The 24,026-nt window shown below is 41.3% G+C and overlaps 1 pseudogene; it reads left to right on the top strand.

Annotated features, from left to right (window-relative positions):
- Positions 1 to 6,082: 6,082 nt before the first annotated feature.
- Positions 6,083 to 22,930, top strand: LOC121362372 (annotated as a pseudogene).
- Positions 22,931 to 24,026: the final 1,096 nt, after the last annotated feature.

The following is a 24,026-nucleotide window of genomic DNA, read 5'->3' as shown; positions in this document are numbered from 1 at the left end:
GCTACAATTAGTTAAACAAGAAAAGCCAGGCTGATTTTAACACAACATGAATCATATGTATTGCTTTTTACCCTCTGGGAAATATTTGACTGTTTTAGTATTACAGACTCATTCCTCAGAACAAAAGCCTCCTCTTCTTAACAGCAAGAAAACAGAAAGAAAAAATCTTGCTTTAAAAAAAAACAAACAACTTTATGAGCTTTGAAGAGCCAGCGAGAGATTAAGGCTATCTTAATCTCATCTTTTCACAGCAGTGCTTTTAATGCTGTCCCTTGCCCTTCCTCCTCTGCCACTACTGCACCGCAGAGGCCCCAGCCAGGGTGGAACCTGCCCTAGTGGGAGCCGGGGAGACGGGAACTTGCAGACAGCCACTGGCGCAGGGACCTTGGAGGGCATGCCTCGGCTCAATTTCGCCCTCTCTCTCTCTCTCTCTCTCTCTTTCTCTTTCTCTCTTTTTGTGTCTCTCTCAACCCACTTGCCGGGGCAGAGGCTGCCATCCTGGACTCAGGACCCCGGCAGGCTGGGAGCCACTCCCGGCGGCTCCGCCACTGAGCCAGCCCGCTCCTGGGCAGCAAACCCGCGCAATCCACACCTAGCACTGCCGCAGGGCTGGCGAGGGCATCCTGCAACCCCTCACCATCCGAGACCCTGGCACAACCAAGCCAGCCCCCCAACCCCAGTGGCGCCCCACACAAAATGCACCCTGCGCCACTTCCACCTGGTAGGTGAACACTGGGAGTTGCCACGCCGGGTCACTCCCATGAATCAGCCCCTACCACAGCCCCTGAGACCCCACCACTTGAACGAGAGCAGCCAAACACCTCTTAACCTTGACAACCTCAAACCTGGCATCCCCAGGTGTTCCTGACATTCTTTTTCCTTAGTCAACCCTCCCCGGGGAAGAACCCCCCCCCCCCCTTTGTACACCAGTGGCTTATTTTATACATACATATTTTGATATACCTTTTATACCCACGAATTACTACCCATATCTATAACAGTCAACATATCCCCTTTTCCCTTCAGGGAGGGCCCGTTCTGCTAAACCTTTTCAGGACTCCAGTTTGGCATTGAACAACGTCCAAACAACCATGTGTTAAGACCCTTCCTTGTCTTTCACAGAGAAACCGCACTCAAATTCCTGTCCTCCTCCAGCACCAAAACATCATCACTCCACATTCCAACATCCCAGAGTCTGCCAACCATCTCTCCCCCTTCTCCAACTTCTCTCTTCCTTCCCTTCTCACTTTCTTCTCTTTTCCCTGTCTTTTCCTCTTTTCTCTGATTCAACATGTTATAGGTAAAAATGAAATATGCCCATTTCTAATAAAAACAAAAAGAATTTATTCGCGACCGTGATACAGTCCCGACAGCTGACAATCAAACTGACAGCGTAACACCCCCCCCCTTCCTGTGTACAGCCGGTTTGGTTCATATTTTATAGAAGTCTATATATTTTATCTGCACGAATTACTAACTATATCCCTAACAAACACACCTCGGACCACACGAGGTGTACACACAACTAGTTTAGTTCTAAAAGTAAGTTTACGACTTTCCTCTACCAGGATTGCAGTAGCTGCTATAGTTTGAATACATACTGGCCAGCCGTGGCTCACTGGGTCTAACATCTATGATAAATAAGCTACTGGCTTTTGTACTCTTCTCCACTCTTGAACTAGAACTCCATGAGCTATCCCATTTTCTACATTTACGTACAGACAAAAGGCTCTTTCTAACGAGGGTAAGCTTAAAGCTGGTACTGAGGCCAGTTTCCTTTTAACTCTTTCAATTTACATCACCTTCTTTGGTCTACTTTATATTATCTGAAAGTGTCTTTTTAATAATTTGCTACCTGCCCCAGGGACTAATAAGACATCTTCTATCTAAATTCTACTTTCTCTCTCAATTACCTCATCTTTAATCCTCTCCGCAGTTTATTTTATACACTTATATTTTATACAGCGTTTATTTCCACGAATTACTAATTACATTCCTAACAACAGGAACTGTAAAACTCTCTACTTTTGCTCCTGTTACCTTTACAGAGACTGTCTTTGCTTACACTATCACTTTTCAGAATATTTAATATTTCAGTTTCTTTCTGCCCCTGTGTCTACCACAGATTCTAACTTTTCTTCTTGGGGACCCAATTTTAAAGTTATCACAGGTTTTAGATGGTATTTGTCCCCCAGAAAATACAGCTTATGACTTCTCTATTCCTTCTCTGGGCCCATCTCTCTGAAGATTTTTAGATTTTTTTTTTATCTGATCAGGGCAATTTTTTATAATGTGTTTCGACCCCACAGTAAAAACAGGTATTTCGAGAATGCTCTTGAGATTTGGTTTGTACTGGAGTTCTGTTCTTTTCCTTTCCCCTGTCTCTACGATTTTCATGTCTAGGAGTGGTGTCTGGGGGTTTTACATTCTTCTGGAAATTACTTTCTCACATAGTGGTTACTATAATTTTTGTTTTCACTTTAGGTTGGTTATTTTTTTTCATCTCTCTGGACATAAATCTTTTGAGCTTCTTTTAATAACTTATCTAGTGATCTATCGTGCCAGTCTTCCATTTTTTCCATTTTTTTTTTCTTGATATCTGGCTAGGCATTAGTGACAAATTTAATCTTTAACAGAGCTTGTCTTAAAATAGTCTCAGGGTCTATTCTGGAATATTGTTTCATATTTCTCTTCAGTCTGCCTAACCATTCAGTTGGAGTTTCTTCTTTCTCCTGCTGTCCCTTAAAAGACTTTTTAGCATTTTTCCTTCGGGGTGCAGCCTTTTTTATTCTCTTGATTATCAAATTACGATAATTATTCATGTGTTTCCTCCCCTCCTCATCATTTTGACCCCAATTAGGAGGTGCTATTGGCATTTTCTGATCTCCTAGAGGGGCCCTGCTGGTTTTCACTTTCCCAATTTTTTATTCCAGCAGCCCCGATCACTTTCCTCTCCTCCTGAGAAAAAACTATTTTCCTTATAGATTGCATCTCTTCCCAGGTAAAAATGTTTGGACCTAAGAATCGGTCTAATTGCTCAGCTGTGCCTATGGGATTTTTCCCTTGTTTTGAGGAAAGATTAGGTGAGAGCTGTCTTTTGGCTGAGCTTCTTGTGTTTCCATAAGGTGCTTCTTCTTCATGGAGAAAGTTTTCTTGAATAGCAGGAGCTGTCATTACCAAGGGAACGGGACCCAGGGCAGGGACGGATGGAAGTGTCAGATGAAGGGGGATGAGGGGAGGGATTCGCGTCGAGGCTTGGTCCTCCAAGGGGAGGGCGTAGGCGGGGTCTGCTGCAGGAACCGCCAAAGGAGGGGGGTCTTCTGGTGGAAACCAAACCGGAGTGTGGATAGCCCGCACATGGGTTGGGTTGGCAGCTCCCAGCGCAGCCGGCGTAGACAAAGCAGGCGGGGCGGGGGCGGCAGCAGTGGTGGCGCCCAGTGCAGTCGGCACGGGCAGAGCAGCCGGGGATGGGGCAGTGGGGACAGACACGGGAGAAGGGTTCAGGGATGGGACGACCAGGACAGATGGGAACCTCGGCGCAGTGGGCCCCGCGACCACAGACCACGCGGCAGGAGGGACCCTCGGCACGGCCGACGGAGCAGCCACAAGCCAGGCAGCTGGGACCGGGGCAGACAAATTCACCACCGGGGCCGGGGCCGGCACAGGGGCTGAATTCACTGGTGCAAGCCACGAGGGGCGAGACCGGAGCCGGGACAGGGGCTGGGGGGGAGTGGTGCAACCGCGAACGGTGGGGGAACAAGTGGGAACGGAGGAGGTAATACCTGTGTTATAAATAAGAAGCTTGACTAGGCCAATATTCAAGCAACAATCAATTTATTAATATGGTAAAGTATGAGCAAAACAGCGCTGGGTACAGTGGGGGAAGTTTTCCCTCCAGCTGCACACCGATGGTTGAGGCTTACAGGTATTTATAGGGGTACACACAGCTTTCTCAGCAGTTTCGATTCCCGGCAGTTTCTATTCCCAATTTTTACGTCACAATTCTATACACTATTGTGAGTTAGTTTTTCTCAGGATGTACCCCAGGAAAGAGTATCCCCAGATGACTATAAATCTCATGACGGTGATGTCCAGCTTCCCTTGGTCGAAGCTATCAATCCTTGAGTTGATGTTCAACTTCCTTTCTCAAGCTGCTTTTTACTGTTTTGCTAAGGTGTTAAGATAAGCATATTTCCTTTACATACATTCTAAACCTATATTTTTAAAGCTCCTTATTACAAGCAATATTCTAAAAAAAAAAAGGTTATTATTGCAAAGCTGTTTAAATGCTTAGCTACGTGCAGAAAGTTCCTGTCCAGCAGCAACATTCTTAAAGCTTTAATTCAGATGTTATTTGCAAACAAAGGATAAGTTCCAAGGCCTTTTTCCATGCTTTACTCCCGCAGTTATTTTTTAGAATTCATCTTTTAATTGTCCCATGATCAGTTTCCACACAATTCGCAATCACAAGTACACACACTACCTGTATGTACCTGACACGAAACACAACTTTGTATCTCACACCTGCAAAGGATCTTTCTTTTTTTTTCTCTTGTTCCCAGCCCTTTTCTTTCCCCTTATTCTTTTCTTCCTTTGTCTCGGGGGTTTCTGGTTTTTCAAAGATTTTATTCTCCTACAATCTCCCATCCAGCATGCGGCATATTCTCTTTCTTCTGGATTAAACGGTTCTTTTGAATTTACAAATAAATTCAGAGCCTGATAAATCCAACTTTTAAAAAACCGTATCTAGGCAAATAAATGTGGTCAGATCTTATTTCCTTCTTTGCCTATTCTATCACACAAAATTGGATCATCTTTACCTTGTCTTTTCTCCTTGTACAAGGATTTGTATCCCTATTAGCTAATATAACTCCCTGAGGGCTGTCTTGGGGTATCTCTGCTGGTACCCTTTTATTCACTTCTTTTTTTTTTCCCTGTACCCAACTTACTGGTTTTCTGTCCCATTTTTCAAGATCTTATCTATTCATCCCCTGCCTCTGTTTCCCACTTTCTCTATCAACTTAAATACCACCTTCTCCCCACAACACAAAAAACCCTTCCTCTCACAATACAATTCAATACAATACACCTCCCTCCAAGAAGATATAGTGAAGCTTAAAATAAACAATCTACATTGCATATACTTTCATTTATCTACATTTACTCACGTTTATTTCTCACACCTTCATTTACACCCTCAGGCCTGTTCATTCATACTTTTTGACTTCTGCTTAGCCAAGTTTTTGGTGCTTGTGCCTCACCCACCTGGACTATGTAAGGTACTTTTTTTTGACACCCCAGAACCTTAAGTACTGATACCCCTAAGTTTCCCCTCTGACCTAGGTTCAGCACCCTGTAAATTTCCCTTTTATTTTATTGGACAGAGAAAGGAAACATTAGCAAACCTCTTAGACTTACACAAAGCAGACCAGTTACCAGAGAATCACTGGTCCGTGTAGGCCCCCACCCTGACCCCTTCCACCTCCCCCGAGGTTTGGCTATCCCTGTTCCCTAGAGATAGCCTCAGAGTCAGGGGTTCGGACCTCCGCACCTTGCCCAAGCTGGACTTCCTACTCCCCGTACCTTTGAGGGAATGGGCCACACGATTACTCCTCGCAGCCGCGGTGCTGTAAAGGTCCTATGATATTGTAGCCCCCCTTGCCTTGGGGTCGGCCTTTCGGGCTTCAGTACCGCTGGGCCTCTGGGAAGGGCCCTGAATCTGGTCACCTCTGGTGCCAGTTCACCTGTGAGGCTGTCTGGGTGTCACTCACTCTCTCTCCCCACAGTCCTGTTATAGGTAAAAATTGATCTAGCCAATTTAATAAAAATAAAATAGAATTTATTTGCGACCGATATACAGTCCTGGCTGCCACCAATCAAAAAATAGTGCCGACCCTGGGATCGGAGCAGGTGAACTATGATCCGGCCTCTATCGCACCAAATCCCCCTGTTCACCATCGAGACCCAGCAGAGTTTGGTTTTTATACTCTTTTTCTTGCCCGCAACAGAGTCCCTTTGTCCCCTCTTGGAGTTCTTCATATTCATGTAGTGTATATTCACTGTCCCCGTACTGGACAAAGCCATGTCCGCCACGTCCGGGAATCAATGTGTATCGGACCCCAGTTCCCGGAATCCTTCATTCAGATGTATGTTCCTTGATGGTCTTGTCTATCTGAGGTGGACATCTATATGGGCCATCATCGCCAGGCATCCTCGTGGTCGTGCCATCGGAGAGTGCTCATCTGTGCGAGCTAGGTTTTCTTCGTATGTTAATGATGTACCTCCTTCCTGGCTTCGAGCTGTCCTGTGTGGCAATCACCCCCTCCCCTCTGCTGGCATGATCTTACAGTTTTACTTTATATCACATTAATAAACTTATATTTCCAGCGCGAATTATCCCCTTATCTATAACAGCCCCCACACTCCCAGGGGAACAATGGCTTGTTTGCGGGTCACATACACCTTTTGCCACAGCTTCCCACCAGCCCGGGAAGCTGATTTTTCGTGTGACTCACTCTCACACACAACAAGACAACAATAAGGTACCTTTAACTTTCAAATTGCTTGTTACAATCTCATATGTTATTGTCCAGCCCTGGATGCTCTTGGGTATCCCTCAATCCAGCTGTGTTGTCCAACTCCAGATGCTCTTGGGCATATTTATCCCTCAACCCAGCAGAATTTTTAGGGGCCCCCTCCACTTTTGGGGCCCCCCCCCTTTTTTTTTTTTTTTTTTTTTTTTTTTTTTTTTTTAGCCTGCTTTCCCAGTGGATTTTGCCAGGAAAAGCCTTGGCTCCTTCTCTCCAAGGGGTCCCACCCCTTCCCTGAGACCCAGTCCCAGTTTCCCCGGGGGTGATTCTCTCACTCTTTTTATCTCTCTTGCCTCTTTACTGGCCGTTTTTCTCGCGAAAAGATGGAAACGCAGCTTGGGAGACTCATCACTCACGTAGCAGGTCTGGGATAACCAGCCACCTCTCATTCACACACATTCATCTCCCCCGTACCTGCCCCACCCAAAAAAGTACTTACAATCCTTTTTCCTTTCTGGGTCTTCATGTACACTTAGTCTTAGGGGACCAATTACAGCCGTCTTAGGGATCCTTTTCCCTTTTCTTTGTTTTATTGTCTCTTTTTGTCCACTGGGTTGGAACCTGCGTCTGCTGATCACACCAGAAGAAACAGAGCAAGGCTGCCAAACTTGACAGGGTGCGCCTTCCTCACTCAGAATCCTCTGTAGTTTTGGCAGCAATGTGTTATATCCAAGTCACAGCACCAATTGTGAAAAATGCCATTCACTTGTGTTAAAATTTTAGAAGTTTAATAGTAATAAAATAGTAATGAAAATAGTAATAAAAAGGACAATAAGAATTTGGACAATTAAAGTTAGGACAATAAAAGACAATAAAAAGCAAAGAATTATGGACATTCGGGCACTTTTGCTCTCTGCCACAAAAGCATGTTTTGGTAACAAAGGATTAACCCTTAAAAGCAATAGCCTATTGAATATTCATATATATCATACATGATTCAAACATTCCTTTCAAACTAAGGGTGCTTCTGTTTAATATCTGCTTCCACTTCTCATCTTGTAAATCAATCTTCTTGGTCCCCATGAAGTCTGAGTTTTCCCCACGAGGAAGCAATAATTCTTCTCTTGGGATCTTGGTGTCTTGTTATCTCTATGGGAAAAATTTCTTGATAATCTTATCCATTCCTTGAGCTAATTACAAAAAATATCTTACATCACATAGTTTCTATTTTAATATTATGCTATAGCCTAAAAAATATATTTACCACACTACTTAAAAGAGATTAATACAGCATACCTTTCCAACATAACACATATGGAATTCATTTTAGTATTTGTGAAGAGCCAACCATATAATATACATTTTTCACATCCAGAAGGGTGAGCATGGTTTCATACATGTCTCTCTCTATGGACCTATCCTTTCCCATATTTTTAGTTCCCCTGGCTCACCTGTCCATCGCAGCAGACAGGCGATTGTGGGGCCAGATGCAGTTCTCTCACCTTCATGATCAGTTGCAGGGGCACGTGGACTGCCCGCCAGTCAGGCCGGGTCCTCTTCCTTCATGGAGGCACCAATTGTCAGTGATGAAGAGAGACAGGGAAGACTGATTCAGTGATCAGAATCAGATTTTATATACTATTTTAGGGGGACTAGTAATGTGTACTACAGTGATTAGGTTAAAATCACATACACAAACTTATGCATATGACAACATCTCTTGCTTGCAGAGTTTAATGAGATTTTCCAGTAAACCTGTCTGATTTAATCTTGCAATCTAGATCTAATTTTCAAAGTTCCTTTTGCTTTTGCCAAGGCATCCTGTTATCAAATCTATTATGTTAAGCAGGTCCAAAGTCCATAATCTGTCTTGTGTCCCCTAGCATTCCAACAGAAAATAGGTGGGGGGACAGAAAGAGAGTGACAGAGACAGAATAAGGAAAATATCACCTCCTGTGGATCCTAACAACTCTTACTATGGACTCCGGGTTTGTTGCATCATTATGTACAGTCCTGTGGTGCAAGGCTTCAGGAATTACTCTAGGGAGCACTTCAGGGGGTCTTTAATGGATCTGTGGGGTTGGGGGTTCCACAGCTCAGCCAGTTTGCGTAAGGGAGGACAGGTGCTCACTGCCTCTGACCAGAGGTTGCACCTGAAACCTCCTCCCCACCACCTATTTCAGGGTGGAGTCTGTGTAAACCTGGCTTCTGGCTTCTGTGGTGTCTGTGGATCCTAACAATGTTCCATTGATCCTCTCCAGCTGGTCTTCTTAGTGGTGAAGGTCCCCCCAAAAAGCATAGCATCCCATGGGTTAGTATAAGCTTAGGAAACCTCCTCCCCACCACCTATTTCAGGGTGGAGTCTGTGTAAACCTGGCTTCTGGCTTCTGTGGTGTCTCCCACCCCAAACTCAGCCAGGGAAGAATCTCTGCTGTGTTTGGCTTTCATGTGGATGCATTCTTCTCCCTCAGCCTTGTTTGTTTTTCCCTAGACCTGAGGTGATGAAACAATAGTGTGTGCTCTTTATCTTATCTAGGCAGCTTAATTCACAGTCCAAAGTTCTTCAGGGAGGCTTCTGTGGTTGTAGCTTCTTTATACAGTTTTTGCTATAATGGGCAAAACTTCATAACAATGTTTAAGGCATGAACCATTTCAGTTCCTGACAGTGCCAGATAGCATGAAAGTAGTAGTTGTAATGTTTCTTACTGTTGTTGTATCTTTTTTGTTCCAAGAGGTAAATATATTTGAAATAAACTGTGAGGTTTTAATACCAATGCATTTTCTTTAGTAGAAATTCAGTAGTTAACCTGTAACTAGGTCTGCCAATGCAAAAATGTCGGTATTAAGAGCTGAGAACCAAAAAAGCAGATGTTTAGGACCAATATTATAAGAAATATTTGAGTATTCAATATGTATTAAAGGATCTAGAATAGGTTCTTGCAGATCTTGTTTTACTGAGAAGCATTTTTCCTTAGCTGATTTTTTTCTCTATTACATGTAAGACAAAGAGCTTCTCATTAAAAGGTGGGGGGGGGGTTGGAAAATTTTCCTTTTGTATTGTAATATTAAGGCTGACAGTCCTGCCGGACAGTCCAGTTGCCAGATTGTAAGAGAAAAAAAAATAACTAGCATGTTAAAAAAGTACAAATATCCAGTAATTACTGTAAAAGTATCAGTTATTGCAGCTGTAGAAGCCTCTTTTTTCATCATTTTGGGTTTGAAAATATTTGATGACTGATTTTTTCCTTGCTACATGCCTGATATTACTTGAATTTTATTGTTCACTACTTTCAGTTGTGAATATTTACTTCAACCTTAAACTTTAAAAACTATAAAAATAAGCATATTACTGAGAGAGGATATTGATTTATTATCAGCATGCTTATGTTTTGTTTAAAAATGCACAGTTTAAGTATTACTTTAACAATTGTAATAATTTATTATATGAACATAATTTAATTAAGATTTTTCTTTGCTTATGCTTCTACAGTCCATACAGTGACACTGTTTCTTAATATCTTTGGATGTTTGGCCTGGTTTTACATTGATGTTACACGAGGGGTTGATTTTGTATTGAGTATCCTCTGGTTCTTGCTTTTTACCCTTGTTCTTTTGTCTGTTGGTACAGACCACTTTATGGAGCTTTCAGGTAAGAACTTCAGCTTGACTTAAAATCTTTAAAAAAATACTTAACTTGTTGAAATGCATTAACATTCCAGAATTTGTTTGTTTATCATTAAGATAATCCTTCAATGTAATTTCATTAGAAACAAGTAGAACAATTACCATTAATTCAACTGTTGTATCTGAAATGCTGATGGCAATAGTTAGGAATATTATAGAATATACTTTAAAATATTTTAAAACTATTAGCTCCTGAGAGCACTGAAGGTCCAGGAGTGCATCTGAAATGTTTGTACATCAATTCACATAGAATGAGAAACAAGCAAGGTTAACTGGAAGCATCAACTTCCAGAGCTATGATATCACTGGTATTAGTGGGACTTGGTGGAATGAGTCCCAAGACTGGGCTGCTGGAATGGAGAGCTACAGGCTGTTCAAGAGGGATAAGCAGTGCAGGCTAGGTGAAGGAGTTGCACTGTATGTAAGGAAAAGGTTTGATTGTACAGCCCTTAGTGTTAGGGATGATGTGGTTGAGAGCCTCTGGGTGAGAATTAGGAGGATGGAAACCAGATGTAATGGGTGTCTATTACTGATCACCCAGCCAGGATGTAAGCCATGATGAGTTATTCTATAGGCAATTAGGAGAAATCTCTGGATTGGTAGCCCTTGTCCTTATGAGGAGATTTCAACTTCCCAGACATCAACTAGGAATACCATATTGCTGTGACAAGCAAGCATGGGAAATTCCTGAAGTTCGTGAAAGAACTTTTTAACACAAGGACTCAGGGAGCCCACTAGGAAAGATGCTCCTAGACTTGTTTGTTAATACAGGACTCATGGGAGATGTGATGGTTGGTGGTTGTCTTGGCCACAGTGACCATGAAATGGTTGAGTTTAAAATTTTCAGTGTAACAAGAAACAAGATCAGCAGAGTTCTAAGCTATTCAGGGAGCTACCTAGCAGAGTACCATGATTTTGAAGGCTTATGAGTCCACAAGTGTTGGTCAGTTTTTAAGAACCACCTTTTTAAAGTGCAGGAGCAGGCAATTCCACTGTGTCAAAAGCCAAGCAAGTGAGGCAGAAGAACAGGGAGTTCCTTGTGGAATTCAAGAGGAAAAAGAAATTGTATGATCTCTGGAAGAAAGGTCAGGCTTAGCAGCAAAATTACCCAGCCATGGTTCTCATATGCAGCGAGAGGACATGAAATGCTAAAGCTGAGCTAGAATTGAAACTGGGAAGTGTTTTATCAGACAAGAAGGGCTTTTTAAAGTACGCCAATAGCAAGAGGAGGGCTAAAGAAAATATTGGACTGCTACTTGATGATGATGGTCGCTTTAATAGGGATAAAGAAAAAGCAGAGGCATAAAATGCTTTTATTGTCTTATTCTTTAATAATACTGAGTCAGAGGACTGTGAGTGTGGTAACAGTCACTTTCCATTTGTGGACACTGAAATTGTGAGGGACCTGCTGTATCAGCTGAATGTTCACAAGTCTGTGGGGCCTTATAGGATCTGTGAGGCTCTGATACAGGGTACTGAAGGAGCTAGAAGTTGTTATGACAGGATCCCTCTCAATAATCTACCAAAGATCTTTGGAGTCTGGGGGGGGTCCCTGCTGACTGGAAGCTAGGCAATGCTATTCCAATTTACAAAAAAGGCATGAGAGAAGACCCAGGGAACTACAGATGTGTTGTTAGTCTAGCCTTGGTACCTGGAAAAATTATGGAGATTATACTGGGTGCTATTGAAAGGCATTTAAAAAACAATGCAATCAGCAGGCACAATGTGGGTTCACACACAAAAAAAAAATCCTGTTTAACTAATTTGATCTCTTTCTATGATAAATGCCACTTGCTGTCACTCTTGCGCCGAGAATGACACAGGAACAGGCGAGAGGCAGTATTGTAGAAAGAGCAAAGAAGGCTTTATTCAAGAGAACCACGAGGTTTTTATCATGCTTTAACTTTTGGTCAGCCCTGAAATGGTCAGGCAGTTGAACTGAATGATCATTGTAGGTCTCTTCCAACTGAAAATATTCTATTTTATTTTATTTATAGCTTCTACCATTGACATAGTATTTGTAGGAAATATTTAATTTTGTATTGAGCTGATAACAGTTTAAGGAAAATTTTCATTAAATCTGTATCCCTTCATGGGCAGGTAAATAGTTAAGGGTGTCTTTAATATTTGGCTTCCTGAATGAACTCCATAAAACTATAGACTTAAAAAATCTTATGTTGCTAAGTGACCTGTAGTGTCTGTAATTTAAGTAGGCTGATATTCTTAAAAATTAGTAGATGAGGTACGTATTGATTAAATTCCAGTATTTTTCCTAGTTTTTAGCAGTCTGGATTTTGAAAAACTTTACAAGCTTGACAGGTGGTATCTTAGTCTTGAAAAATTGAATGGTTGGTTTGACTGCAAAATTGAACTATTTTTTTTTTTTTTTTGTGAAAATCAGCATGTAGAGATTCTAAATTCCCATACTCTCAGATTATTTTTTTTTTTATTTCCTTTTCAGATTGAAAAGAATCTGGATGTTCTCAGTTTAAATGCACAAATTTTTTTTAGAGATAGACTGATAGCCATAAATTGCAGTTGAGCATAACTTCTAGAGTAAATGAGATGTTTCTTTTTGCTAGCCAAGAAGATATTGCTGTACCTACACATCTTTGAGGAATCGTATAGTCTAACTTGCATTTACTTGTACACTAAATTCTTGCATTCATAAGGCTAAAAAATTAGAAGAGTATTTTTAATTTACTGGTCTAACTTTTGTTGATGACTGGTTACAATGTGGGTACAAATTGAGATAAATTAAAAAGAGAGTTGCCAGTATTTTAAAATTATAGTATTTCATTTTCATCATAAATATTGCATGTTCTCTCTTAGTAATGTTCTTTTATATGAAATTATTATTCCTGATTTGGAGTATTTCAGTGTCATGTTATTTTTCAGGGTTTTAGATTTAGTAAATCCTTAGCATTTCTTAGTGACTATTTCTTGTTTGGAAAAGGAAAACTACTACTTGCATATTTAATTTTCAATCATCTGTTCAGCTGAAATAGGGTGAACTTGTTGAATAAATAGAAAATAACAAATTCCCTTCTGCAGAAAGACCTATTACTGGCAAATTCTTGTTCAGTGACTGAAGTGATCTTTAGTTCCTTTAGAAATTTGGTAGAAAGCATATCATGAAGTCATTAATTTTCATAGTAATACATTAAGGTCTTTGAGATTCTGCCTGCATGTTTATATTTGGGGATTTTGTACAGGCTTTTTGTCAGACTAACATTTTAGTAATTTAAACAGAAAACATATCTTGTATATTTAGTTTTTAAACAACAACTGCTTCAGTATTCTGATCCACATTGTGTTTCAGCAATTCCATATTAGTTTTTATTGATTCTTACAAGTAAAATATTTTCTTCCCATCATGCCATCACTGTGAACTTCAGTCTAAAAGTGGAGTGGACTTCTGTTCTTTATGCATTGTAGCACAAGTTGTATGTTTAGTCTAAGAGGCCCTGCTGTGTGCTGAACAGAACACTAAGGAATAGTATCTTGCTGTTATTCTCACCTCTGTGAGAGGTGTAAATGGCAAAAGTACTATATTAAAGGAGTAGCAACAGCTCGTATATAAACACTCTACAAAACTACAGAATTACTGGAACTTCAAGTCACCATCAGTAAAATATAAAAGTACTTTTAGTTAACGCAGAAAAAAATTTAGACTGGTACTACAATATTTGTAAAAAGTAATACATTGTTCTTCTTTGTATATATCTGTCAGTTTGCTGTACATGTACTTCAAGCTGCAGGATTTCAAAGATGGGGAAACTGGTGAGTATTCTGTTTTCTGTAGCATTGTACTGTCTGTAAGACATTCATATTTGATATAGCAGCTGCAAACCAGTCCATGGTTTTAAAAGAAAAAATAATCTTGTGTTCACTGGAATTCTTACATTTAGCACTCAAAAAAGCATTTTTGGAGTGCTCTTAGCTAGAAAAAGTATGTGAAACATATCCCAAGAGTGTGAGATACTTCTGTTATTAGACTGGTCAAAATTTTGTCTTTCAATGTAAGCCACTGTCATGGTTTAACCCCAACCAGCTCTCAAGGCCCCCACAGCTGCTTGCTCACTCCCCCACCAGTGAGATCAGGGAGAGAATCAGAAGGGTAAAAGCTATAAAACTCCTGGGTTGAGATAAAGACAGTTTAACAGGCAAAACAAAAGCCAAACACACAAGCAAAGCAAACCAAGGAATTAATGTACTGCTTCCCATGGACAGGCAGATATTCAGCTACCTCCAGGAGAGCAGGACCCCATCACATGTAATGGTTACTTGGGAAGACAAATGCCATCACTGCAAACTTCCTCCCCCTTCCTCCTTCTTCCTCCCACTTCATATACTGAGCATGATGTCACATGGTCTAGACTATCCCTTTGGTCAGTTGGAGTCATCTGCCCCAGCTGTGTCTCCGCCCATGCACCCCCAGCCTCCTTGACAGCTTGGCAGTATGAAAAGCAACAAAGTCCTTGCCTCTGTGCAAGCCTTGCTCAGCAATAAAAAAAACATCTCTATATTATCAACACTGTGTTCAGCACAAATCCAAAACAGTCCCATACCAGCCACTGGGAAGAAAATGAATTCTACCCCAGCCAAAACCAGCTCAGCCACTTTATACTGCTCTTTTATATATTACCTCTCCTCTTTTAGTGGTGTGTGGAGAACTTATTTGCTCTATATTTAGGATAAAGAAATAATTTAGGCTGTAATAATTTACTGTTTTAATATTATTTTGTATAATTTGTTATTTCTAGTGATATTAATATACTTACTAATAAAATTTATTGCTAAAATTGGAAGAATTAATCAACAATGTATTTCGGTGAATATAGTGGTATCTCTTTGATATTATTTGAAAAGCTCATTTGTCCAAGTCAGCTTTTTATTCAGTAATAGTTGATTTTTCATTTTGATGCTTATATAAGCTTTTACTTGAACTTTTTATGTAGATACAGCTTTATTTATGTAGATATAGATTTATTTGAAGCTTCAAGGTCTAATATTAGGATTTTACAAGGAAAAGCTATTGGGAATGACTGACCCTTCTTGGGAAAAAAAACCAAACAAAACAAAAGAACAAACTTGAATTAACAAAAAGTGTGGTTGTAGTAGCCAGCTGATGGCCTGGAGAGCTGTAACTGGCAATAATGTACCTGGGTAATGACATTTCTGTGTATCAGCGGTTTTCTGTTAACCTCCAAATGTACATAAGGCAGAAATAAACATCATTGCTTTAGAACTGGAGTATAAGGAAAAATCCTTGTTTATTATTTTTGCTCTCAAAGCCACTATTTTGCTTTTTAATAGATACCTTGATTGACATGAATAAAGTAAAAAAGTGATTTTAGAGAACCAACTCTCCAAGTATGGCATGTGTACTTTTAAGGATACCTGGGGAAATGGCATGAAAAATAGCCAGATCATCATCAAACGCTAATTGCAGTTTTGATTTTGGAGTTCTGTGCTAGAGTCCAATTGAACATAGGGGATATCAAAGCAATTTGAAACAAGTAGAAGAAAGTTTTACGGTTGTTTTGGTTTACATAAATTTTTTGCTCTTTTTGGTGAAAGAATCTTTTCTTTCTTAATGTGTTATTTTTATTAGGGCAACCTCTTCTTTTGTGACTTCAAGTTTATGTTGATGTTTCAAATTTGAAGAAAGGGGAAATATTTGAAGTAATACTGATGTAGCAATCTGTTCTCTTAATTAATCTGACACTACCTACTTAAAAAAATATATTAATCACAGTTGAGAAAGCATTGCTGTGTGGTTAGAGTGAAATTAATTTTCCCACATAAAAGCTCCGTGTGTGTGCGCCATATTTTTTGTTTTCTTTTTTAAGAAGTTAGAAGCTATCTTTTTAGGGATGTTTTCCACAAAATCATGCAGTCTTAAATTATTCTGAAATTACAGTATGACCAAAAAAAAAAAAACCCAAAAAGTGATGAGCAACTCCAACATCTCAATTTCCTCACAGCTCTCCTGAAGGATAACCATCTTTGCTAAAATTTTTCTTATAGCTTCACTGCATGAATTGGGAAAAATGGCAACTAAGCTGTAAAAGCTTATAGAATAGAAATATACTCATATATAATTTTCATGAGGTTTTCTTCAAAAATATTCAGTTGATCAGAACCAGGATGTTATAAAGCTTCCCTTGATGCGGATAACTGTGGTTGAATGGTTCATGTGCTGTGCTAGTCAAGTTTGTCTTTTCTTTTTCCTTCAGTGGGTGGATTTAATCTCTTACTAGTCTTAATAATAAGAGTATCCCTGTTGGCATTATGATGACAATCATAGCTGCACTTTTCACAGCATCTGCTGTTATTTCATTAGTTATGTTTAAAAAGGTAAGTTACTTATTATTCCCCTCTTCTGTTTTCTATGTTCTGGAGTTTGCTTTCCTGCTTGAGAGGTACTCTCTTTCAAAGTAATGTGGATTAAATTATATTCTTGGGCATGTGCCTGTGCCTTACCTTTTAACAACTGTTCTTCAGTAGTACTTTTTTGCTTATACTGTCATGGAGTTATGAAATGCTGTTTTTACAGTGCACTTATTTCTGCAAACTAAAATGGGGAAGGATAGCTTTGAGTAAGAGAAGCTGGGAGGTGAGCCCACAATTAAAGGGTAGGTGAATGCACTGGACACTAAGGTAGGACTTGTAGATGCAAGGTTGCAATTTTCAAATCTGTGGTGATTCATCAGGCTGAGTGAAGCATGATTCAAATTATTACTAAGTTTCAGCTCTTATAAAAATGATTCCTCATTAAAATCAATAGAAGAGTGAGATACCTAGCACCTTGGAAAATTATTTTTATTTCTCTGCTTGGATTATTTTAACATTTTGCTGTCAATTAATGAATGCATAGCATAAAACTTCAAAGATGCTGTTCTCCCTTGGTTCCTTTTTGTGAATTTCCATCCAGAAAGCCTAAGTTTAGATAATAATGCGCTAATAAGCTTTTTATGTTGTTTCAATTAAATGTAACTGATAATTCTACTGCTGATATGCTGGTAATTTTGATAATTCAACTGCAGTTGCAGTTCCACTTAAAGGTCTTCATGTATCCAAACCCTACTGGCCTATTTACAGTAAGGTAGAAACTTCCTTTCTCCTTATTTGTTTTTTGCATAAATACTCAGGTATAGGAGAAAGAAACAAATGAGAAATATGTATGGTGAGCATTTTTTACACTCTTTCTACCACATGAATCTGGATTCTTTTCAAGAAACATGTATACTCATATATGATCTGGTGACATTTATAACAAAAAAAAAAGTTACATGAATTTTCCTGCTATGATTATAGAATCATAGAATTGTTAAATTTGGAAAAGACCTCTAAGATCATCAAGACCAACCATCAACCCAGCACCACCACCATGTTCACCACTAAACCATGTCTTCAAGTATCCACATGTTTTTTGAACACTTTCAGGAATAGTGACTCTACCACTTGCCTGGGCAGGCTTTTCCAATGCTTTACAACCATTTCCATGAAGAAATTTTTCCTAATATCTAATCTAAACCTTTCCTGGCACAACTTGAGGCCATTTCCTCTTGTCCTGTCCCTTGTTATTTGAGAGAAGAGATCAACTCCCACCTCGCTACAGCCTCCTTTCAGGTAGTTGTAGAGAGCAATAAGGTCTCCCCTGAGCCGCCTTTTCTCCAGGCCAAACACCCCCAGCCCCCTCAGCCGCTACTCATAAGACTCGTGCTCCAGCCCCTTCACCAGCTACATTACCCTTCTGTGGACACACTCCAGCACCTCAATGTCTTTCTTGTAGTGAGGGGCCCACACCTGAACACAGGATTCGAGGTATGGCCTCACCAGTGCCGGGTACAGGGGGACAATTGCTTCCCTGGTCCTGCTTCCCGCACTATTTCTGATACAAGCCAGGATGCCATTGGCCTTCTTGGCCACCTGGGCACACACTGACTCACGTTCAGCTGGCTGCCGACCAGCAGCCCCAGGGCCTTTTCTGCTGGGCAGCTTTCCAGACACTCTTCCCCAAGCCTGTAGCCCTGTGGGGAGTTGTTGTGGACCCAAGTACAGGATCTAATACTTGGCCTTGTTGAATCTCATATATTTGGCCTCAGCCCATCAATCCAGCCTATCTAGATCCCTCTGTAGACCCTTCCTATCCTCCAGCAGATCAACACTCCCACCCAACTTGGTGTCTTCTGCAAACTTGCTTCGGGTGTGCTTGATCACCTCATCCAGATCATCAATAAAGATATTAAACAGGACTGGTCCCAATACTGAGCCCCAGGGAACACCACTCATGACCAGCCACCAGCTGAATGTAACTCCATTTACCACCACTCTGGGCCTGGCCATCCAGCCAGTTTTTTACTCAGTGAAAAGTGCATCCCATCTGCACTATGGAAATCAGTTTCTCCAGGAGAATGCTGTGAGAAACAGTGTCAAAGGCTTTACTGAAGTCTAGGTAGATGACATCCACAGCCTTTCCATCATTCACTAAGTGGGTCACCTTGTCATTGAAGGAGGTCAGGTTCTTCAAGCAGGACCTGCCTTTCCTAAACCCATGATGGTTGGACCTGATCCCCTGGCTGTCTTGCACTTGTCGCATGATGACACTCAGGATGATCTGCTCCATGACCTTCCCTGGCATCAAGGTCAGGCTGACAGGCCTGTAGCTCACTGGATCCTCCTTCCAACCCTTCTTTTAGATGGGCATCACATTTGCTCACTTCCAGTCATCTGTGACCTCCCCGGTTGACCAGGACTGCTAGTAAATTACTGAAAAGGACTTGGTGAGTTATTCTACCAGCTTTATCAGTACCCTTGGGTGGATCCCATCAGGTCCCATGGGCTTGTGCAGGTCTAAGTGGCATAGCAGGTTGCTGACCATTCCCTCCTGGTTTATGGGGGCTTAATTTTGCACCCTGTCTGTCTTCCAGCTCAGGTGGCTAGATACCCTGAGGACAACTGGTCTTGTTATTGATGTCTGAGGCAAAGAAGACATTAAGTACCTCAAACTTTTCCTCATCCTTTGTTAGTTTCCCATCACATCTAACAAAGGATGGAGATTCTCCTTAGCCCTTCTTTTGTTGCTGGTGTATTTGTAGAAACACTTTTTGTTGTCTTTTACATCAGTGGCCACATTAAGTTCTAGCTGGGCTTTGGACCTTCTAATTTTCATAACATCCTTATAGTCCTCCCAAGCTGCCTGCTCCTTTTTCCAGAGATGGTAAACTCTCTTTTTTTCCTGATTTCCAGCCAAAGCTCTCTGTTCAGCCTGGCCAGTCTTCTTCCCTAACAGCTTATCTTTTGGCACATGGGGCCGACCTGTTCCTGCACCTTTAATTTTCCTCCTTAAAGCACATCCAATCTTCCTGGACTCCTTTCCCTTTCAGGATCGCCTCCCAAGGGACTCTCTCAACCACTCTCATAAACAGGCCAAAGTCTGCCCTCTGGAAGTCCAAGGTGGCAGTTTTCCTGACCCCCCCCCCCCCTTACTTCTCTGAGAACTGAAAACTCTGTCATTTTGTGATCGCTGTGCCCAAGATGGCCTCCAACCATCACATCACCAAGAAGTCTTTCTCTGTTCAAAAACAGCATGTCCAGCAGGGCTTCTTCCCTGTTTGGCTCCCTTACCAGCTGTGTCAGGAGGTTCTCTTCCACACACTTCAGAAGCCTCCTGGACTGTTTCCTCTTTGCTGTATTGTATTTCCAGCAGACGTGTTAAGTTTAAGTCCCCCATGAGAATAAGGGCTAACAACTGTGAAACTTCTCCCAGCTGCTTACAGAATATTTCATCTGCATCTTCATTCTGGTTGGGTGGTCTATAACAAACTCCCACCAGGATATCTGCCCTGTTGTCCTTCCCCCTAATTTTTGTCCATAAACACTCAACCCTATCATCACTATCATTAAATTCTAGACAATCAAAACACTCCTTAATATACAGGGCTACCCCACCTTCCTTGCCTGTTGCTTCTAAATTTTTTCTAGCCATTCATTGCAACACTCCAGCTGTGACAGTCATCTCATTGTGTCCGTGATGGCAACTATGTCATAGTTTTTCTGCTGCACAATGGCTTCCAGTTCTTCCTGTTTGTTGCCTATGCTGTGTGCATTGGTGTAGATGCACTTCAGTTGGGCTAATCACCCTGATGCCTTTTTTGCATGGAGACACCCTAATTCCTGCATGACCATTCACAGGTGCTTCTGGGACTTCTAACATCAATAATCCCTGTATACTTGCTGTCATATGGATCTTCATCCCCTGCCTCCACTGATATGGCAGACCGAAGGACCTTGCTAGCACACTGTCCCTCAAGTAGTGGTGTGCCACCCCCAGGCTTATCTCTATCCAGTCTGGCTTTATCCCTGTCTGTGGCAGAAAGAATAGGGACAGGCGTTTGGAAGATCTCGGGCTGTCACGGAAACCGATAGGGCCCCTCTCTCCCCTGACTTAGAGAGATAAGAGATAGCCACAGGAAAAGAGGCCAAAGAATGTAACCTCTCCTAACACTGGCCTCTCCCAGTTTCCTTACTAACCATAAAAGGTAAAAGTTAGACCCCAGAAAGTAGAAGTAGAACCAAGGGTATATATATCGATGAGAAAACCAATAAAGGGCTTTTGAACCGTCTGCCATGCTGGTGTCTGCGAGTTCTTAGCCTGAGCAGCCTTGGGGATTTGGGCTGCCGTGCTGTGTTCTGAACCAGGGCGCCGGGCCTTAACCATAAGGCCACACCTGTCCTTCTTCCAATCTAGTTTAAAGCTCTCTCAAGTAGCCCTGCTCACTGCTGAGCCAAGATTCTTTTTCCCCTTTGACACAGGTAGACCCCATATGTTCTCAGCAGGCTCAGGGTCATGTAAACCAACCCATGATCAAACCCCACAAAATTCTGCTGGTAACATCAGTCTCAAAGCCAGGTATTCATCTGCATGATCTTCCTGTTTCTTGCCCCATCATTCCCCTCAACTGGCAGGACAGAAGAGAGCACAACTTGTGCTCCACATCTCTCAACCAGTTATCCCAAGGCCCTGAGGTCCCCCTTGATTGTCCACAGACTTCTTGTTGGACTTCATTGCTGACCACCTGGAAAGCCAATAGTGGGCCATACCAAGTTGGGAAATTTCTTAGTGATGTCCCTTACCTGGGCCCCAGGGAGGCAGCACACTTCCCTATGGGTTGGGTCCAGTTGGCATATCCATCCCTCTGTTCCTCTCAGAAGGGATTCACCAATGACAGCTACCCTTCATTTCTTAACTGAGGTGGTTGTGATGCAAAGGGTAGGCTGCTCTGCCTTAGGTGACCCCTCCAACCTGGAAGAACCTTCATTCACATTTTCATTTCCCTGGTCCTCAAGTTGCAGAGGGACCGAACATGCGACTAGCATGTCTTGACCCTACCTCCTCTTGGAATTTCTGTCTGAACATTGCTGGAACCCAGGTGTTGGTAGCTATGTTTGTTCTTTTCTATACCTTTTCTGTCTTTCTCTCTCTCTTTCTTCTTCTTCTAATTCCTTCTTCTCAGAATTTTTGAGTAACTTAAAATCAAACAGGCTTGGAGTTTGCTAAGTTGAATGGGCAAAGGTAATGCTTTGGGAAGTGTTTCATATTGATTGAATGCTGCTCTAAACCTTTTGCCAAAGTTCTTTGATTTTCTGCAGCTGCCAGTAAGTTTTTTTTGTTTTGACCTCTTGAGAACATCTTGTTAGTATTTCTCCCATGCCTCTAACTCAGAGTACATGAACAACCGCAAGCCCTTTTAAAAGTCTCATTGAGCAAGGTTTTTTGGGGCCTTATATCCCCCCAGTTTATATACTGGGCATACGTTCCATGGTATGGAATATCCCTTTGACCAGTTCAGGTCACCTGTCCCAGCTATGCTCCCTCCCAGCTTCTTGTGCATCTCCTCCCTGGCAGAGCATGAGACATTGAAAAGTGCTTGACTCAGGGCAAGCACTGCTCAGTGACAACCAAAACATCAGTGTATTATCAGCATTATTCTCATACTGAATCCTAAACACAACACTGTAGCAGCTACTGAGAAGAAAACTCTCCCAGCAGAAACCAGGACAAATGTTCAGTCATAACTTAAGAGGTATTTGCAAACATGTCAATCAGTAAAATTAAGATTTCTAAAACTGTATTATATAAAAAAAATTCACTAAAAGGTTATTGACACAGTAGATTCAAAAATATTTTTTTCTTTTTGTTTCCTGCTGTTACTTTTAACATGCACCCTTAGCATGTGTTATGCTAAGGATACAGCCTATTTGTGTATTTAAATGTGTCGTTTCAGACAGTAGATAGCACACACATAAACTTGGAAAAATGTACAGGCATCCTACAGTCAAACTGCATGCACAGCAGGGCAATCAGAAGTTGTAGAATTTGTGGGGGAAAAAAAAATTCTGTTTATTCCTTTTTGGATCCTCCCAAACATAAGAACAAACCAGATTTTTCCACCACATGGCTCTACTTCATGTTTGAGATTTTGCTATTACTCTACCAAGAAATTGAAGGTTCAGCATGCTTTTTTACTGCTTTTCCACCTCCCTAGGTGCATGGTCTCTACCGCACTGCTGGCGCTAGTTTTGAGAAAGCACAGCAGGAGTTTGCAACAGGAGTGATGTCCAACAAAACTGTACAAACTGCTGCAGCCAACGCGGCATCAACAGCAGCCACCAGTGCAGCTCAGAATGTGTTCAAGGGCAACTGAATGTAGAGAAATACAAAATAAATCATGACAGTTCTCTTCCATTGTACTATATTTTCCAGTCACTTATTATATTCCTTAAAAACATATATCAGGATACACAGCGCATAGTTGTTTCTTCTGCAGCAGTGCACAGGTAAAATGGGAAATGTTTGTTTATTTTATAATAAATTTGTTTATTTTTGGAAGATAACCATTCTCTGTTGTCCTGGGTTGACTGTATGATGCTTTTATCCCCAATTGTCTGTTCTGTTTATGCTGAATAAGACGTTTTACACCTTTAAGACTTGTTCCAGAGAGTGAAGGGGGGAGAGAAGAAGTGTGCAGTTTGTTTTCAGACACTGCACTCACTCCTCCACATTCCTGCTCATAGACTATGCTGTCTGCAGATGGACAGACAGTGAGACAGAGCTCTCTTTTGTTTTAGTTAGTTTTAGCTAGCTGAGGCAAAGAAGTTCCCTGGACTGTCGATTTTTTTCCCCCTTTTCTTTGGACCTGTTCAAACCTGCTCTTGACTGAACACTCAAAGAAGCACCAGCAGCTCACACCTGTGGCCCACTGGGCCGGGCCTGGGCCACGGCATTTCTAGCACTGGAGGGACAATAAGAGACTGAGTGAGCCAAGCTGCAACCCGAGGAGGGGACTTTTCTGAGTTTGTCATCTCTTTTAGAGCAGCAAGAGGTTTTATTGCTTAATATTGTTTAGGTTTTATTTTATAAACAGTTTTTTCCATTTTTCTCCAAGGAGGTTTTTTTCCCGAACCAGTTAGGGGAGGGGCCAATTGAATCTGCTTTTCTAGAGGAACCCCTTTGGGGGTTCTCTCCCAAATTTGCCCTGTACCAGGACATCTGTGCTTATTTAAAATGTTGCATTTTGGAATAATAAGCTTTCCTACTTTATGGAGGATAAGTGATTTCAACAACTGAATGAGAATGAATTGTGGTATATAATGATCAAATATAATATATTAAGAATTTGGAGGTTTTTTTAGTGGTTCATCTTGGTGGGTTTTTTTAACTTCAGGAAAGGACATTGGCTAAATTGTTTTTCTTTGTAAGAACTGTTTTCCCTTTTTGTTGTGGTGCAGGATTCATTTGGT

The sequence above is a fragment of the Pyrgilauda ruficollis genome, unplaced genomic scaffold (assembly GCF_017590135.1).
Source record: "Pyrgilauda ruficollis isolate IOZ18807 unplaced genomic scaffold, ASM1759013v1 scaffold618, whole genome shotgun sequence".
Taxonomy (NCBI): domain Eukaryota; kingdom Metazoa; phylum Chordata; class Aves; order Passeriformes; family Passeridae; genus Pyrgilauda; species Pyrgilauda ruficollis.
This window is presented reverse-complemented; position numbering and strand designations above follow the sequence as displayed.